General features: G+C 40.3%; 1 protein-coding gene across 1 annotated transcript in view; it reads right to left on the reverse strand.

The window, feature by feature from the left end:
• Positions 1 to 203: 203 nt before the first annotated feature.
• Afti (aftiphilin) overlaps positions 204 to 20,021 on the reverse strand; it is a 142,388-nt gene continuing 122,570 nt past the window's right edge. Inside the window, exon 7 of the transcript XR_010948905.1 lies at positions 204 to 222. The gene's annotated coding sequence lies outside the window, so the exon portion shown is untranslated. The remainder of the gene's footprint in view (positions 223 to 20,021) is intronic.

Consider the following 20,021-nt stretch of genomic DNA (forward strand, 5'->3'; position numbering starts at 1 on the left):
GTATTTAGGTGTCCGATTAGACATTTGTCGGCCGGATTGGACCACTATAGCATATATCCTCCATACAACCGATTTTTCAGAAAAAGAGGATTTTTGTCATAACTTCCTCAATTTATAAGATTGAAGCTCCAAAATTCACCACATGCTTTCGTATATTGCACATATTGTTGTCTTAAAAAATGGATGAGATCGGTCGTATATATAGTATATATCCCTCACAACCTACAACAGATAAGAAACTTTTCGTAATTACTGCCTCATTTTAAGAGCTAGAGGCTTCAAATTTCAACGAATGCTTGCGTTTATAGCATATGTTGTTGTCTGAAAAATTTATAGAGATCGGTGATATACATAGTATATATCTTATACAACCGATTGTTCAAATAAGAAAATTTTCGCAATTTCTGCCCCATTTTAACAGCTAAAAGCTTCAAATTTCACCTATTGCTTACGTATATAGCATATATTGTTTGTGTAAAAAAATCATAGAGATCGGTGGTATATATAGTATATATATGGTGGTATATAAGGTATATATATATGGGGTATTCCATCCCATTTCGTCCAATTTTGAACCCGACCCCTTTAGAATTGGCTGAAAGTTTTTCTTCTTTTTCTAGCTTACGAAAGACGTTTTTCAGAATTTTTTCAAATTTTTTCATCCAACTCAAAAAAAGTTATGAATTTTTAAAAAACACCGTTTTTGTTTTCAAAATGCTATAACTTTTTCAAAAATTTACCGTTTGGGATCTTTTTTTTTTTTAATTTGTTTTTAAATGTACTTTTCGGAAAATATACAAAAAAGTGTTTAAAATTTTTTTTTAAATTTTTCAGTTTTTCGAGATTTTTCGAATTTCGCCATTTTTTTTTTCTCATAAAAAACTTCAATCAATTCTGCAATCATCCCCACTAATCCCGGAGTGGGCCGATTTTTTTTTTTATTTAATTAAAAAAAAAAAACTTTAAAAATTTTTTTGTATTTTTTCCGAAAAGTACATTTAAAAACAAATTAAAAAAAAATAGATCCCAAACGGTCAATTTTTGAAAAAGTTATAGCATTTTGAAAAAAACACCGCTTTTTTTTTAAATTCATAACTTATTTGAGGCATGCTTAACCAACGAACCGATATCATTTCGTTACGACATCAACGTTAATAAACGAAACAGAATTTTTTCAAATTTTTTCATCCAACTCAAAAAAAGTTATGAATTTTTTAAAAAAACACCGTTTTTGTTTTCAAAATGCTATAAATTTTTCAAAAATTGACCGTTTGGGATCTTTTTTTTTTTTTAAATTCGTTTTTAAATGTACTTTTCGGAAAAAATACAAAAAAATGTTTAAAGTTTTTTTTTTTTGTAATTTTTCAGTTTTTCGAGATTTTTCGAATTTCGCCTTTTTTTTTCTCATAAAAAACTTCAATCAATTCTGCAATCATCCCCACTAATCCCGGAGTGGGCCGATTTTTTTTTATTTAATTGAAAAAAAAACTTTAAAAATTTTTTTGTATTTTTTCCGAAAATTACATTTAAAAACAAATTTAAAAAAACAAAAAGATTCCAAACAGTCAATTTTTGAAAAAGTAATAGCATTTTGAAAACAAAAACGGTGTTTCTTAAAAATTCATAACTTTTTTTGAGTTGGATGAATAAATTAGAAAAAATTCTGAAAAACGTCTTTCGTAAGTTAGAAAAAGAAGAAAAACTTTCAGCCAATTCTAAAGGGGTCGGGTTCAAAATTGGTCGAAATGGGATGGAATACCCCATATATTTTTGCAATTTCAGCCCCATTTTAACAGCTGGAAACTTCAAATTTCACAAAATGCTGACGTATATAGCATGTATTGTTGTCTGTAAAAATCATAGAGATCGGTGGTATATACAGTATATATCTCATACAACCGATTATTCAGATAAGAAACTTTTCGCAATTTCTGCCCCATTTAACAGCTAGAATCTTCAAATTTCACCAAATGCATACGTATATAGCATGTATTGTTGTCTGAAAAAATCATAGAGATCGGTGGTATATATATTGTATACCCCATTTAACTGTCATTTTTGCCTATTTTTTACGGCTAGAAGCTTCAAATTTCATCACATACTTACGTTTACGTCATATATTGTTGAAATACGCGATTCGTAGTCATACTTTCACCACAAAAACGTGAAATTTTGCATTCTCACACAAAGTACCTACCTATTTTTTATTTTATATTTATCTTAAAAATCCTTTAGGTATGTACATCTATTCACTATATTGTCACGGATATTACCATCACTAAGTTATCCCATCACTAAGGCGATGCTAAGGCCATGCCAAGCAGTATTTACGTTAATAATCAAATCAAGTATACACATATATAAGGCAGCCCAGAGAGATGTCACACACAGATGCATTTACTTATACGCCTATGTGCGCGCGAGAGACTGTAAACTACAAACATTCACATCAATAATTCAATCTTTATGTATCTACATAAACGAATAAATAATTGCGTCTACACATATGTACGTATACGAGCAGCGGAGCGGCAATGCACAAACACATGCATATATCTTATCTCAGTGGTCACAAGAGAGGGCAATAATTTGTGCACGTAGTTGTGGCTGGCGATTTTGTAGCCGAAACAACTAGTAAGTTCTGGAAATCGAAGAGCCTAGAAGTATGCAGCGTAAACTATAGAAGCGGGGCAAGCGAGTAAGTAATTCAGTTTGAGTTGAGCTATCAATCAGTTTGATTAAGCACGCGATCTGGCGGCCAATAGTAGAGTTTCATTTGAGTTATCAATCAGTTTGGTTATTAAGCCAGCGAGTAGCAAAATATACGTGTGATTTTGAAGTACTTTAATAAAGGCCATTTTTCCATTCCTCAATATTGGAGTTATGTATTCAACAGTTTAGTGATTCGAACTTAGCAAAAGGGCAAATAAGAGGATTTGCAGCAAAATCGTTACAATTGGTGTCAGAAGAGGAATTGTTGAATAAATTCCAGAGGACAACAAGGACATGGCAAAGTTCAGTGAATTGAAGATCCAGCAACTAAAGAAGGAGTTGGAGAGCCGTGGATTTAATACAAGCGGCGTGAAACTTGAACTTCAGGCACGGCTACGAGAGGCAATGGAAGCGGAAGGAATTGATGTGGAAGAGTATGACTTTCATCTTGATGGCGAGGAAGTAACAAAAATTGAAGAGAAAAACGAAACATCGCAGACAGTTACGAGCACAGACTTGAACATGATTTTGGCTGCAATATCTCCTCAAACATCGACAATGTCATCACAGATGGAATCCCAAGGGACACGAATAACATCGAAAATTGAAGCACAAGAAACGCGTATGTCAGAAATGTCGACACAGATTACATCGAAGATTGAAGCACAAGAAACGCGTATGGCAGAAATGTCGTCGCAAATGTCATCTCAACTGGAAGAACAGAAGACATATATGGCATCGCAACTGGAAGAACAGAGGACATATATGATATCTCAGTTGGCTCAGCAGTTGAAAGCGCAAGAGGATCGCATATCATCGCAGTTGGAGGGTTTTAGTGAACGACAAGATAAAATGGAAGCTGAGATGGATGCTTTGAAAGATCGGATTCAGCAGTTACAATTAAATCGTCCAGCAGTTTCAGCGAGTAATCCAAAGGTAAAAACACCATCCTTTGACGGTTCTGTTCCTTTCCAGGTCTTTAAGCTACAGTTTGAGAAGACCGCAGCAGTGAACAACTGGAAGGCGGAAGATAAAGTTGCCGCACTCTTCGTAGCATTGAAAGGACCAGCTGCCGAAATCTTACAGACTATTCCAGGGTACGAATGGAACAGTTATGACGCATTGATGGCTGCTGTAGAACGGCGATACGGAAGCGAACACAGGAAACAGATATTTCAAATAGAATTGCAAAACCGCTACCAAAAAGCTAACGAGACTTTGCAGGAGTTTGCTTCGGACATTGAAAGATTGGCTCATCTTGCAAATGCGGATGCACCCGTGGAATACACGGAAAGAGTGAAGATTCAGAGCTTTATAAATGGCATACGGGACGTCGAAACGAAGCGAGCCACATACGCGAACCCAAAGCAAACATTTTCTGAAACGGTATCCCATGCATTGACCCAGGAAACGGCGTCATTATTGAGTAAACCAGCATACAAAGCTCATCGTGTGGAAGTAGAGAGGCCGGAGTGGGTAGATACAATTTTGGAAGCTCTGAAGGGATCACAACAGAAAAATGCCGGAGTTATGAAATGTTTAAAGTGCGGTAACCCAGGTCACATTGCACGTCATTGCAGTAGCAATTCCAATAGTTCCAACAATGTGGGTGGCCGTAAACGCAGAGCTGAAGGAGACGAGCAAATCTCCAAATCCACTCAATCGTTAAACTAAAGCGAGTCAGCCGCAAGGGGCGTCAGCTGGCTCCCTCAATTGAATGCCCCATAATCTCTATATCGCAAATTGGAAGAAGGTCAAGGTTGGAGGACATGTGGACGGAAAGGAACAGTTATTGACTGTAGATACGGGTGCATCTCATTCCATCATTCGAGCGGATTTAGTCAACAAGAAGATAAGACCATTGCTTGGAGCAAGATTACGTATAGCCACGGGAGAGGACACCCAGGTAATTGGAGAAGTAGAATGTGAAGTAGCAATTGGGAACGTCACGGTACTTCACAATTTTATAGTGGCAGGTATTGTTGATGAAATCATAATTGGAGTGGACTTCTTAATCAACCAAGGCATCAAGATCGATATGCAAAGCAAGACGATGCGATATAAGAACATGGATGTGCCACTTAATTTCGGCTACGAGAGAGGCTACAGCAGTAAACGAGTGCTGATGGAAGAGAGTCAGCAAATACCACCAAAATCAGAAGCAGTCATCTGGGCAAAGGTAGATGGAGATTGTGGGACAAACAAATTGTGGGTTGTCGAAGCAGCAAATGAATCAGCACTGAACATACTTGTAGGAAAAACCCTGGCTATGACAAAACAAGATGGACGTATTCCGGTAAGAGTACTCAATGAGTTCAAGTCACCATTCAATTTGACCAAAGGAGCTATTTTGGGAAGATGCCAAGAGGCCGAAGTAGTTATTAACTGTGAACAGCTCCAGGAATACGTTTCATCTAGTAATACTGATCTTTCAAATGATATCACGGCATGGACGCATGGGCTAGAGGACCCCTATCAGAGTAAGGCAAAACAACTGCTCCTAAAGTACGCGAACATATTTGACCAGGATGATTCTAAACCAGGCCGCACCAACGTTGTGAAACACCAAATTGACACTGGAGATGCGAGGCCGATCCGTCAAGCTCCACGTAGTGTTCCACTGGCGAAGCGGGAAGTTGTGAGTCAATTCATTCAAGAAATGAGCGACAGCGGCGTCATCGAACCATCAGCTAGTCCATGGAGCTCACCGGTAGTACTTGTAAAAAAGAAGGATGGAAAAATGAGGTTTTGCGTGGACTACCGGAAGTTGAATGACGTAACGAAAAAGGATAGCTACCCATTGCCAAGAATTGACGACACTCTGGACTCGCTATCTGGTACGAAATGGTTTTCCACGCTGGACTTGAAAAGCGGCTACTGGCAAGTGGAGGTGAAGGAGGAAGATAAAGAGAAAACAGCCTTCAGTGTCGGTGATGGTCTTTGGCAATTTACAGTGATGCCTTTTGGACTTTGTAATTCCCCAGCTACTTTTGAGAGACTCATGGACCAGGTACTGAAAGGACTACATTGGAAAACATGCTTGGTGTACCTGGACGACATCATCGTATTGGGCAAGAACTTTGATGAACATCTTAAGAACTTGGAGGAAGTTTTCCAGAGAATAGCTGGCGCTGGTCTGAAGTTAAGTCCCAAAAAGTGTGCGCTGTTTAAAAAGGAAGTCAATTATTTGGGTCACAAGGTAACGACAGAGGGCATCTGCACTGCGAACGAAAAAATAGAGGCTGTAAAGGATTGGCCAAGACCACAGAACCTACATGAATTGAGAAGTTTTCTTGGGCTGTGCACATATTACCGCCGATTTGTACCAAATTTTTCCAGCGTAGCCCATAGCCTCCATGAGCTTACAAGAAAAAACAAAGCTTTTGAATGGAAGAACGAGCAAGAAGTGGCTTTCCAAACATTGAAGGAGCGTTTGTGCAATGCCCCAATGTTAGCATATCCGATTCCAGGAGCAACATTTATTCTGGATACAGATGCGAGTGGATATGCTATAGGAGGCGTTTTATCACAACTGGTCGATGGACAGGAGAAGGTAGTTGCATATTACAGCCGTTCGATTGGAAAACCAGAGAGGAACTACTGTGTTACGCGGAGAGAGCTGTTGGCATTGGTAGACTGATTAAACATTTTCACAAATACCTCTACGGCCAGCGATTCCGTGTCAGGACAGATCACGCAGCGTTGAAATGGCTTCTGCAGTTCCGTAATCCGGAAGGACAATTGGCACGGTGGATCGAGCGACTACAAAGCTACGACTTTTCCATTGAGCATCGAAAAGGTAGTACCCATGGAAATGCTGATGCAATGTCACGAAGACCATGTAGTTTGGAATGCAAGCACTGTTCAAAAGCCGAGGCTAAAGAAGACATTATAGATGTCCGGCTAATGAATATAACATGTACAGATGAATGGGATAAGGAACAGCTAAGAAAGTGCCAGCTAGAAGATGCAGATCTATCACGTGTTATGCAAGGGCTCGAACGAAATGAAAGACCAAACAGAGAAGAGATGTCAGCAGAGAGTCCCATTGCGAAGTCATATTGGGCACAGTGGAACAGTTTAGAATTGATATCCGGTTGCCTTCATCGACTATGGGAGAGTGAGGATGGTAAATACAAGAATAAACTGATAGTTGTTCCCAGAAAGAGGATTCCTGACGTGCTCAGCGAGCTGCATAATGGTCCAAGCGGAGGTCATCTTGGAATCACGAAGACGCTCGAGAAGATTAAACAGAGATTCTATTGGGTTGGTTGCCGTCAGTCGGTCACTGAGTGGATTGCGAACTGCGAGGTTTGCAGCAGAGCGAAAGGGCCCAGCACACGAAGTCATGGCCAGATGATGCAATATAACTCAGGTGCGCCATTTGAAAGGATCGCCATGGATGTCGCAGGTCCATTTCCTACTAGTAACCGCGGAAACAAATACGTACTGGTGGTTATGGATTATTTCAGTAAATGGCCAGAGGTATACCCAATCCCAAACCAAGAAGCAGAAACAGTAGCAGAAGTGGTTAAAAACGAATGGGTTGCAAGGTATGGTGTACCAATGGAGTTACATTCTGACCAAGGCAGGAATTTCGAATCAGCTGTGTTCCAGGAAATGTGTAAGTCATTGGGCATTCGAAAAACACGGACAACTGCATTGCATCCTCAATCCGATGGTATGGTAGAACGATTCAATAGAACATTAGAGGAGCACTTAAGGAAAGTACTAGACAAGTACCATAAAGAAGGGATACCCGCATACCATTATTCTTGATGGCTTACCGATCAGCAGTGCATGAGACAACGGGCCAAACCCCTGCAAAAGTAATTTTTGGCAATGACCTTAGACTGCCAGCTGATTTGAAGTTTGGGATAGGTGCCAATGCGGAGAGAAATGTCAGGAAATCCACTAATGATTTGGAAGAAGAGCTAAAAGAAATACATGATCTGATAAGGCAAAGAACAAAGATTATGAGTGACAAGATGAAAGCCAGATACGATAAAGCAATTAATTCAGAAGGTTTTCAGGAAGGAGATTTGGTGCTGTTATACAACCCACAACGTAAAAAAGGTTTGTCCCCGAAATTGCAGTGTAATTGGGAAGGCCCATACAAAGTTGCAAAACGGATCAACGATGTAGTGTACCGCATACAAACCATCGGTAAACCACGAACCAAAATGAAAGTGGTCCATTTGGAAAGGCTGGCAACGTTTAGATCGAGAGATTTGTCTGATCGGGACGATCAGACTTAGGTGGAGGGCAGTGTCACGGATATTACCATCACTAAGTTATCCCATCACTAAGGCGATGCTAAGGCCATGCCAAGCAGTATTTACGTTAATAATCAAATCAAGTATACACATATATAAGGCAGTCCAGAGAGATGTCACACACAGATGCATTTACTTATACGCCTATGTGCGCGCGAGAGACTGTAAACTACAAACATTCACATCAATAATTCAATCTTTATGTATCTACATAAACGAATAAATAATTGCGTCTACACATATGTACGTATACGAGCAGCGGAGCGGCAATGCACAAACACATGCATATATCTTATCTCAGTGGTCACAAGAGAGGGCAATAATTTGTGCACGTAGTTGTGGCTGGCGATTTTGTAGCCGAAACAACTAGTAAGTTCTGGAAATCGAAGAGCCTAGAAGTATGCAGCGTAAACTATAAAAGCGGGGCAAGCGAGTAAGAAGTAATTCAGTTTGAGTTGAGCTATCAATCAGTTTGATTAAGCACGCGATCTGGCGGCCAATAGTAGAGTTTCATTTGAGTTATCAATCATTTTGGTTATTAAGCCAGCGAGTAGCAAAATATACGTGTGATTGTGAAGTACTTTAATAAAGACCATTTTTCCATTCCTCAATATTGGAGTTATGTATTCAACAGTTTAGTGATTCGAACTTAGCAAAAGGGCAAATAAGAGGATTTGCAGCAAAATCGTTACAATATATTTCTTATCTTATACAGCCGATTATTTGGAGATTACGGATAAAATTATTGTTCAGCCCCATTCATGAAAGGTATGAAGTCTTCGGCACAGCCGAAGACAGTCCCGTCCTTACTTGTTCAAATTGAGAATGTTTAAAGAATTTTGATGGTCCCCTTAATTATTTTCAGTGCCACAATATTTTCAAAAAAATTTTTGTTGACAATTTGTTAGTGTGAATTTGAATATAATACTCTGTATTTGTAATCTGGTAGGTAAAATTTTATTGTCAAAATGGCTAACGTCACATTAGTGAAACTCCCTCCGTTTTGTGTATCATGAATTATATTATTGTTTATGCAGCTTTATTCTTAATGAGGTGGTAAATATAAACAAATTTCATGCGAAATTTATTATCGAGTACGTATTGTGCTGTCAGATGTAACAGCAGCAAGTTGCATAGGTTGTAGAAAACTTCTAGTATTTGTCAAGAGGACGGAGTCGTTTTGCAAATAGGTTTATGATAGGGGTTTCCAGTTTGGTCGTTGAGCAAACTTCTGGTAACACTATGGATTATGTGAGGTTCTCAGCTTCCGGTCAATTCAACTTAATCTTACCAAAAAACAGCATATCTCAGTAAATTTTTTAAAGTTTAAAAAATTTGGTGACCTTGTAGAAATGTCTTTAGAAGCAACATCTTTGATGTACATACATATATAGTGAATATACAAATATGGGTGTTTCCTGAGATGCGGGCGTTCCCTTAAAAAAACACATTTGGTAATAAAATAAATATCACATTAATAAATATTACTTCATAGTTATGAGTTACGAGTGTAACTCAAAGTTCTTGAGGTATTATTTGAGATGTCTGAAAACTTATTGCTAAGAAAATTAAAATCAGCACGACGCAAATACGAAGAGAAACTCGGTCTAAATCTCTTCGGAGGTATGTTTATCGCATTTTATTTTTATATTTTTATTTGCAACATTATGTTGTCCTACAAAATGGCAGTTACCCCACTCTGCAGACCTTTTGAACACGTCCCTAACTGATTCAACAGAAGGTAGTTCTGAAAATGTCGAAACTTTTGATAAATTAATTTAAATACATTTAACTCAGATTTTAGCACTGATGATAAAAGTGTCGCTCTGCATCCAACTGTACCGCTCTGCATCCGATTAGCACCAGTTCGGAAGTAGTCATTTAACATTAGGGTTATGATTTTTGGCACCTTTTTCTGAATTTCCAAAGTGTTGTGGTGGCATGCGATGAACTTTTGTATACTTATTACATTATTGGTAAAATTTTTGTTAGATTGTGAAAAAACGTTACGCGCAAACTATTTTTTCTTTTACAAGGCGGCTGCATGGCAATACCCAGTACCTAGTATAACAATCTACCGAAAGAGCTCCTTGTCTACAATTTTTATACTAACAAGTAAGGAAGGCTAAGTTCGGGTGTAATCTAAAATTACATACTCAGCTGAAAACTTTGGAGGCAAAATAAGGGAAAATCACCATGTAGGCAAGTAAACCTAGGGTAACCCTGGAATGTATTTGTATGGCATGGGTATCAAATGGAAGGTATTAAAGAGTATTTTAAAAGGGAGTGGGCCATAGTTCTATAGGTGGACGAAATTTCGGGATATCGCCATAAAGAAGGACCAGGGGTGACTCTAGAACGTTTTTGTACGATATGGGTATCAAATGAATGATATTAATGAGTATTTTAAAAGGGAGGGGCCTTAGTTCTGTAGGTGGACGCCTTTTCGAGATATCGCCATAAATTCGGCCCAGGGGTGACTCTAGAATTGGTTTGTACGATATGGGTATCAAAGGAAAGGTGATAATGAGTATTTTAAAAGGGAGTGTGTCTTAGTTCTATAGGTGGACTAGGGGTGACTCTAGAATGTGTTTGTACCATATGGGTATCAAATTAAAAGAATAAAGGGTTTTAAAAGGGAGTGGCCCTTAGTTGTATATGTGAAGGCGTTTTCGAGATATCGACCAAAATGTGGACCAGGGTGACCCAGAACATCATCGGTTGGGTACCGCTAATTTATTTATATATGTAATACCACGAACAGTATTCCTGCCAAGATTCCAAGGGCTTTTGATTTCGCCCTGCAGAAATTTCTCATTTTCTTCTACTTAATATGGTAGGTGCCACACCCATTTTACAAAGTTTTTTTCTAAAGTTATATTTTACGTCAATAAAACAATCCAATTACCATTTTTCATCCCTTTTTTCGTTTTTGGTATAGAATTATGACATTTTTTTAAGCATACATACAGTAATAGTAGTAACGTTCCTGCCAAATCATCATGATATCTTCAACGAATGCCAAATTACAGCTTGCAAAACTTTTAAATTACCTTCTTTTAAAAGTGGGCAGTGCCACGCCCATTGTCCAAAATTTTACAAATTTTCTATTCTGCGTCATAAGTTCAACTCACCTACCAAGTTTCATCGCTTTATCCGTCTTTGGTAATGAATTATCGCAGTTTGTCCGTTTTTCGAAATTTACGATATGGAAAAAGTGGGCGTGGTTATCGTCCGATATTGTTCATTTTAAATAGCGATCTGAGATGTGTACCCAGGAATCTACATACCAAATTTCATCAAGATGCCTCCAAATTTACTCAAGTTATCGTGTTAACGGACGGACGGAAGGACGGACGGACGTGGCTCAATACATTTTTTTTTCGATACTGATGATTTTGATATATGGAAGTCTATATCTATCTTGATTCCTTTATACCTGTACAACCAACCGTTATCCAATCAAAGTTAATATACTCTGTGAGCTCTGCTCAACTGAGTATAAAAACGATGCGAATCAGCTTAAAGGCACAAATATGTTTTACTGTAATAACATAGAAAAAAAGTTCTTAGTAAAAACATTCTGAAATAATAGATTTCTGCACCTAAAGTAGTGCCTTTTTACGAAAATTTCTTAAAAAATTCCTTTTTTACAAAATTCTTAAAATACATTTATCATCATATTTTTTATATTTTTAGATTTAAATCATGTTCAAAAATAAACAGCCAAACTCACTAGTGGAATCAGGAGCAGAAATATGGAAAAAAAATTAAAATTAACTACAAAGCGCTGTCCCATGATACCTGAAGTCAAAAAAGATTTGGATGGGGTTATGTGTAAAATGCCTTTAAAAAGTCATATCGTAGGTAGATTTTTAGGCTTGATCGATGAAGAAAAGGGTCGAGAAAATCGAGTAAGAAAAATAGCAAAAGAATTGTTGAAGCTCTGGCAGAAGCTCAATTTCCCTTCTCTCTCAAGGCCACAGGTTTATACTAAGGTTGACAAGTTAATAAAATCGTTTGAAGCTCATAGAAAGCGAAAGAGCGAAAAATTTGATAACAACTTGAAAACTCTTTTTGATATTACGAAAGTGACCGGGAATTGTGCAGGGAAGACAAAGAGCTTTATCAAAAACAAATCGAATCATTCGGCCGAGTAGGTTACACAACTGAGGAAGAGGCTTCAAAGAAAACAATTCATCCATCAAAACGAATTAGGAAATCCGATAAGTCAACAAACCAAGTACTGTATTTTACAACCGACCATGATAGTTCTGAAGAAGATATTAACAGTACCGATTGGAACGATGTGGAAGAGTGCGTCCCCATGAAACGGAAGTATGAACCAACAAAATTTGCAGCGAACGTAGTATCAGAATTGCATGTGTCAACAAGAAAAGTGGCAAAAGTTCTTCAAAAATTAGCTAAAGACGAAATAAAAGTTCCAAAACCGTCGTAATCGGGTATTTGGCGTCGAGTGATCAAGGATGCAGAAAATGTAAAAGTCCGGATTAAAGAGCTTCTTTCTGAAGAGGAATATTGTCTGCACTTTGATGGAAAAAGAATACAAAATAAGGAATATCAGGTAGTTTGTCTCAAAAATTCTAAAAGAACTATACAGTTTGGAGTTTTGCCTTGCAACAGCGGATCAGCTAAGGACATCTTTATTCCTTTGCGTTCCTTGTTGGATGAGTATAATGCATGGAGAAATATCAAAACGATTGTATCTGACACAACTGCAGTAAATACCGGAAGCAAGAATGTGGTAGTTTTCAAACTCCAAACAGAGTTCCGAAAAATCGGGCTAAAGGCACCTCAGTTCATAGGCTGTCAACATCACATTCTCGACCTTGTTCTGCGTCACCTAATGGATTTTTTGTTTCCAACAACATCGGAGTCACCCAGCATCAATTATCAATTCGTTGAAGACGTGTTGGCAGAATATGATAACATTCAAAATAACTATGTGGGTATAAAAGTTACATTATCGGTTAAAAACCCGGGATGGAGAGATGATTTCAAGTTTCTTTTCGACCTCTGTGAGGGGTATAATTACTACCAGAAGGGAAAAAATGGCCTTTACTCAAATGGCGAAAGCTACCGTCCCTTCATAGTGCTAGGTGGAATTGACGAGCAATATTTGCATTGATTGCTTATTTTCTCATTCCCAAGTGGAGAGATTAGCTCAAATTTATCTGTGACTTTATAGCAAATGCATGGGCAAAGGCATGGTTTTCAAATCAGCATTATTCAGAGGAAATATACGACGAGTTACATGCTGCTGTCGCTAAACTGAAATATGCTAAGGCTTTGAAGTCTTTTACTACTCATTGGAAAGCGGAACCTTCTGTGCTCGATGTTCCTCGTTCAAATATGGTGGCTGAACGAGTTGTAAAACTGATGGAAGAGATTCACAGCACTTGCAAAACGGATAAAAATCTCAATTACAAGTTCATAAACAGTAATTTAGAAATTTAAAGTAATGAAAAGTTGAATATTGTAAACCATATGCAGTACAGAAAAATTATATGCAAATTTTCTTCATACTGATACAAATTTCGATGTGCGCGTAACGTTTTTTTTTAGAATTTATTGAAATTATTGTTATTTTCGTGATTTCTATACAAAAGTTTATCATTTGCCACTACAGTGTTTTAAATCTAAAAGAAATCATAACCCTATTTAACATGTTATTCGAAACTGTCGCTTTGCAAAGATATTTCAATATTCAAACCATATAATTTTAAGATATTTGCCTCTTAATTCTTTTAATAAATTATATAAAAGCAATAATGTATATGCATTTTATACATGGTCTTACGTTTCCGTATCCAAACAAAAAAAAAAAAAAAAGAAAACGACGACCTGTTGAACTTTTCTCAAGAATCGCCTCATTATATCTTATGCATGTCCATGCTTCTGCGCCATATATTAGGACGGGTACGATAAGTGATTGGAAGAACATGATTCATATTTTCGGAGAGAGGCCTTTAACTCTCAATTGCCTACTTAGTTCAAAGTATCATTTATCGGTGTGATTCTTTGCTGGATTTCAAGGCTGAAGCTGTTGTTTGTTTTAATGCTGATTTCATGTAAACAAAATCTTTTACTATTTCAAAATTATGGTTGCAAACAGTGCCGTGGTTGCCAAGACGCAAGCGTGCTGACTTTTTGCTCAATAACAGCAGATACCCCGCTGTATCCTGGTTCACCATCATACTTATCTGTTCCGCTTTTTTTCCTGTTTGGAGTAAGCAGAACGCACGGGTATTCAGGCCGATGTCAATGTCGTCAGCGTGTGCCAGTACTGCAGCTGCAGCTAGTATAATTTTCTCCAGCATCAAATTAAAGAAATCGCATAGGGGGTCACCCTGTCTGAAACCTCATTTAGTTTCGAATGGATCGATGAGGTTCTTCCTAATTATGACTGAGCTGATGGTGTTGCTTAACGCCATTTTGCACTGTCGTATAAACGAGGAAATCAAATTATGTCCCAATTTGCGTCATATAGGCAGCTACTTTTCGTGATGCGAAGGCGTCCGCTTCCCAAGGCAGTCGGTTCTATGTACCGGAGCGACGCGGGATTTTTCCCGACCAACGACTGTCCGTTCAATGTAACCCCATTTAATTTGTTGCGTTCCTCCCACAAATTGTCATCCTCCCAGCAGCTCCTTGCAGCGGGACTGCTCCATATTCTCTTGCTCCGGGAAGGTATCCAATCCAATCCGGGTCTGTCTCCTGACACCTCATACTCTTGTCATACTCTTGTGGTTGCATCGGACAGGTTGCTCTGGGCTAGATCCCAAACCCAGACGTCCACATAGCTTCTATAAATCTTTTGTGGCCCCTTGCTGTTCACGCCTAAGGGTGTCCCGTAGTCTACGCCTTAGTGCGCCCCCCCTACCTTCCAGCAGCTTGCCAGCACAGAATATATATGTCTGCGACATCCGCCAATGCAGGTCCTGCCTTGGACGGTGCCACTTTCCTAGATTTTCTGGTCTCCGCGACGGCAACCCCCCGACGGGTTTCATTGCGCCATGTTGTCAGGCCGCATACCCAAATACACCGGGTACCTCAATGCTTACCTAAGGACGTTCAGTCCCAGTGCTACAACAGCAGTTGCGTCCTAGCCTTTCACAACCCAGGCGTAGTCACCCGTCACTTGCTCCCGGAGTGACGACGTCTCCCCCGTTGCACTTCAGAATTCTGCAGTTAAACTGTAATGGATTAACTGGGAAGATCACGGAGATAGCTGATTTCATGAAGCGGCACAACATCCGCATTCCTGCGATTAAAGATACTAAACTCACAGCTAGATCTGCTCTGCACACCTGTTCTGGGTAAAATGTCCACAGAAAAGCTCGCGAGAGCGGAAATGGAGGCGGACTCGCGTTTATCATACACCACTCTGTACAATATCATATATTTGACCCCGAAATCGGCCGCAGGGACAGTGTCTTAGAACGTCAAGGCATATCTGTCCGGTCAGGCGATGCAAACCTAGAAATCATCAACATCTACATCCCTCCTGCCACCTGTTGCTCCAGTGGATACACCCCCCCCCCCCCCCCCCCCCCCCCCCCCCCATATCAGCACCTTACTCAGTGGCATTATCTTGGGCGATTTCAATGCCCATCACGATCTATGACATTTAAACTTGCAGGCAGACAGCAGGGGTGAGATGTTGGCGGATCAAATAGAAGAAACGACGTTCTGCACAATAAATGGAGACACCCCCACACGTATGGTAGGAAGCTGTCACAGTTCGCCGGATATATCAAGCGTGAGCGCAGGACTCGTAAACTGCGTCGATTGTCAGCCGATGGTAACATTGGCATCTTACCACCTGCCTATACTTATTTCGCTCGAGCGTACCGCCGACTTCATCGTCACAGAAAAATGCACTTTCATAAACTTCAAAAAAGGAAAGTGGGACGAATACAAGTCCTTTACAGATAACCGCTTTGCTGCCCTCCCTATCCCGACTGATGGTCGCCAAGGGGAGCGTGCTTTCCGCAAGGTCGTTGAACGTGACTTTATAAGTCAGCTCGATCCCGGCGACCCCCAAATAAGGGATATAAACCAACGCATCAGAATGCTTGTGGATGAGCACAAGCGGGGGAAATGGGAGGAGCACCTAAGCGGTTGTAACCTCTCTGCCGGTGTAGGTAAACTTTGGTCCACCGTAAAGTCCCTATCGAATCCGTCTAAGCACAATGACTAAATTTCCATCGCCTTCGGCGATAAAGTGCTGTCGGATTCCAAAAAAATTCGCGAGCGCTTTCTGCCGTCAATATGTAATGCATTCTACGGTCAACAACGATAGACGGAGGGCCAACAGACACGCACCTAAACATAAATTCAGCGCGTCACCAATTACCATCACCGCCAGAGAGGTTGAAGATGCCATTGGTCACGCTAAACCATCCAAAGCAGTGGGCCCAGACGGCATAGCCATGCTGATGCTTAAAAGCCTAGGGAAAGAGGGTTTCAAATACTTAGCACATATCTTCAACCTGTCTCTTTCCACCTTTGTCATACCCGAAAAATGGAAAATGGCCAAGGTGGTCCCGCTACTAAAGCCTGGGAAACCAGCTAACATAGGAGAGTCGTATCGTCCGATATCTCTCCTATCGCCAGTAGCCAAGACGCTTGAAGCCATTTTGCTCCCCTACTTCAGAGCAAATATGCAGCTAGCCTGTCATCAGCATGGCTTTAGAAAACTCCATAGCACCACCACCGCGCTAAATGCCATTAGCACCCAGATAAACTGCGGTTTAAATCAAAACCTTCACCATAGAACAGTACTCGTTGCGCTAGACCTATCAAAAGCTTTTGATACGGTCCACCATGGCACGTTACTGCAAGACATGGAAAGGTCTACCCTTCCCCCATGTCTTAAAAGGTGGACCACAAATTATCTGGGTGGTCGGCAGGCATCAGTGCAATTTAGAAACGAATCATCTAAACCAAGAAGAATTAAACAAGGGGTGCCACAGGGCGGTGTCCTATCCCCAATTTTGTTTACTTCTACATATCAAAGCTACCTTCGCCACCAGAAGGAGTTACTACCGTTTCCCACGCCGATGACTGCACAATAATGGCCACAGGCCCAGGCCCACAGATCGATGAGTTTTGCAACAGAATAAACGGCTACCTTCCTGATCTCTCCAGTTCTTTCGCCTCGCTAAACCTGGCATTATCACCGACTAAATCCTCCGCGACCTTATTTACAACATGGACGTCCCAAATGTCGACCACTTTCAACATCCACGTGGATGGCAATACGCTACCGACTGTCCTACACCCCAAAATCTTGGGTGTGAAGTTTGATCAGGATCTACATTTTGGTGAGCACGCAGCCGCAATTGTACCGAAAATCCAGAGCCGTAATAAAATCCTCAAATCTCTTGCTTGCAGTACTTGGGGAAAAGGCAAAAGAACGGTCGTTACCACTTACAAAGCAATTGGCCAGCCGATTGCATGCTACGCGTCCCCTATATGGTCGCCAACCCTAAAAACTACACGCTGGAAGAAGCTACAGGCCTGCCAAAATACTGCTCTCAGAACCGCCACAGGCTGTCTTCTTATGTCCCCAGAACACCATATGTAGATGCGAGAATACTCCCCATCAGGGAGAGAAATGAGATGCTAACCAAACAGTTCCTGTTGAATACCCAGAAACGTGGGCATCCCAACAGACATCTGATTGATGAGCCAACACCGCCCAGGGGCTTAAGGAGTCATCTCCGTAAGCATTATGAGGAAACGCGGCACCTAATAACTCAGCCATATGAAGCAAAAAAAAACACAAGCAGGTCCTCAGTGAACTCCACAAACAGGCGTCGGGCCTTTATGCGAGGAATTGCCCGGTGAATCCAGTTCTCAAAGAACAGTACCCAAAACTTGCGGAAGGGAAACGCACACTCCCGAGGGAAACGCGAGTCACTCTAGCTCAACTTATATCTGAAACTCTTACCAACCCCGACATACAAAATGTATGCCCCGCTTGCAATGTGTCCCCACATGACACCAACCATCTCTTTAATTGTAATGTGGAACCAACGCCTCTAACACCCCTCTCATTATGGTCCAACCCTGTTGAAACTGCAAGTTTCCTTGGACTCCCGTTAGAGGACACTGATGACAATTTGTGATTGGTCGCACCTATTGGATGGGGCGAAGCACTGCTACAACAACAACAACAACATGCGAGGGCGTCTTAAAAATCGGCAAAGGATGATGTGTATCAATGATTTTTCGGGTTTTTTTCCAAGATTTGGCAGATAGTAAAAATCGGGTCGATAGTAGATTTAGCAGGTCTGAAGCCGCACCGATAAGGTCCAAAGAGCCGATTCATGATGGGCTTCAATCTTTTGCACAGAACGCTTGATATGATGTTATATGCGGTACTACGAAGGGTAATTACACGTTAGTTGGCGCAGTTTGCAGGATCTCCCTTTTTTTGGCCTGGCCGGGTCATCATCTTCCCTGGGCTTTTTATCACGATTCCCATTCAGGAGCGTGGGGAAGTGTTCCGTCATAGTATAAGGACCCTCTAGACATCGGGTTTTTGCAACGTACTTAAAACCTTCTGTCTTTCGCCGAGCTTTTTGGTTAAATTCACGGGCGTTATTCCCGGTGGCTAGCAGCTCATCTTCCTCCCACTCACGCCTTTCTGTCTGTGCTTTTTTCTTCTTGTTTCAGGTTTGTGACAGGCATACCTACTGCGGATATAGTCTAAGCCCCCTAAGCCGCTGGGGCGCGCGTTCGCTTTTAACGTAGCCTTGTAGGCAGCGTCTTTTCTTTGAGTTGCAACGCGGCATTCTTCATCGTACCAGTTGTTTTTGCGTGTTCGTTGGTAACCAATTTTTTCTTCGGCGGCGATATGTAGTGCTTAAAAGATATGCTCCCATTGCTCGTGCATTCCCTCGGGTTGACTTGTGCTCTCTCAGAGCAGGTGTGAGAGTAAAGTTGCATCAATCACGGCCCAAGTGTCGTTCGGCTCCCAATGTTTATGCTACAAATATGCAAGAATAGATCTTTTAAGTAACCTGATTAGGGAATTATTTGGGATCAAATAAGGAAAATGAACATTATGCTCTGTTCTATATGACACTTGTGCAAAAAGGTAAGGGTCTTTCCTCGAATAAATTCAGCGTAACTTTTATTTTTTCTAGAGGGCTCTCTTCACGCCTTGCCTACCCTGCAGAAAAAAGGGAGGCAGTCACGCAAAGCCAAATTTTTTTAGTACAGGCTTAACGAATACTTCTGAACTGGTGCTAAAAGGATGTAGAGTGGTATATTGGTCAGCCACACTCATACCAACAGCGCTTAAGTTTGAGCTAAATGTATTTAAATCATTGGTCTTCAAAATTTGAAAGTGATAGCCCTTTCGCATACGTAATGAGAGCACAATTCTGCTATGGAATACAGAACCCTGATTCAAATTGATCAAACAAAGGAAACGCCTAAGACCACGTTTACACATACACTAATAGACAATAAACTCACGATAGCTTACATAGGTGTTCATATATGTCCCATCCCTAGAAACTAGATTATTAACTGTTTGGAGTTGATACCCTAAAGATGGTTCTAGGACTAGGAAAAAAGTCGTCATCCCTAAACTTTTTTCATAATCTAGTTATATAACTAAAGATTAGGAGTCAAGTATGATAATGAAGATAATCTTGTTATAGGCAAACTAGGTCTAAGTCACAACCCCTTTTGTATCAGGCCCATATTGTACAAACAGATGTTATGTCTATGTTGTTGTTGTTGCTGTTGTAGCAGTGCTTCGCCCCATCCAATAGACGTGACCACTCAAAAATTGTCATCAATATCCTCTAATGGTAGTACGAGAAAAATTGCGTTTTTAACATGGTTGCACTACAGAGATAAGGGTGTTAGAGGGGTTGGTTCCACATGGCAATTGAAAAGATGGTTAGTTTCATATGGAGACACATTACAAGCTATACATACATACATTGGGTATGTTTAACCTTATATAGTACCCAGATCGAAGTTGAG

This window comes from Eurosta solidaginis, chromosome 1 (genome assembly GCF_040869045.1).
Source record: "Eurosta solidaginis isolate ZX-2024a chromosome 1, ASM4086904v1, whole genome shotgun sequence".
Classification (NCBI taxonomy): Eukaryota; Metazoa; Arthropoda; class Insecta; order Diptera; family Tephritidae; genus Eurosta; species Eurosta solidaginis.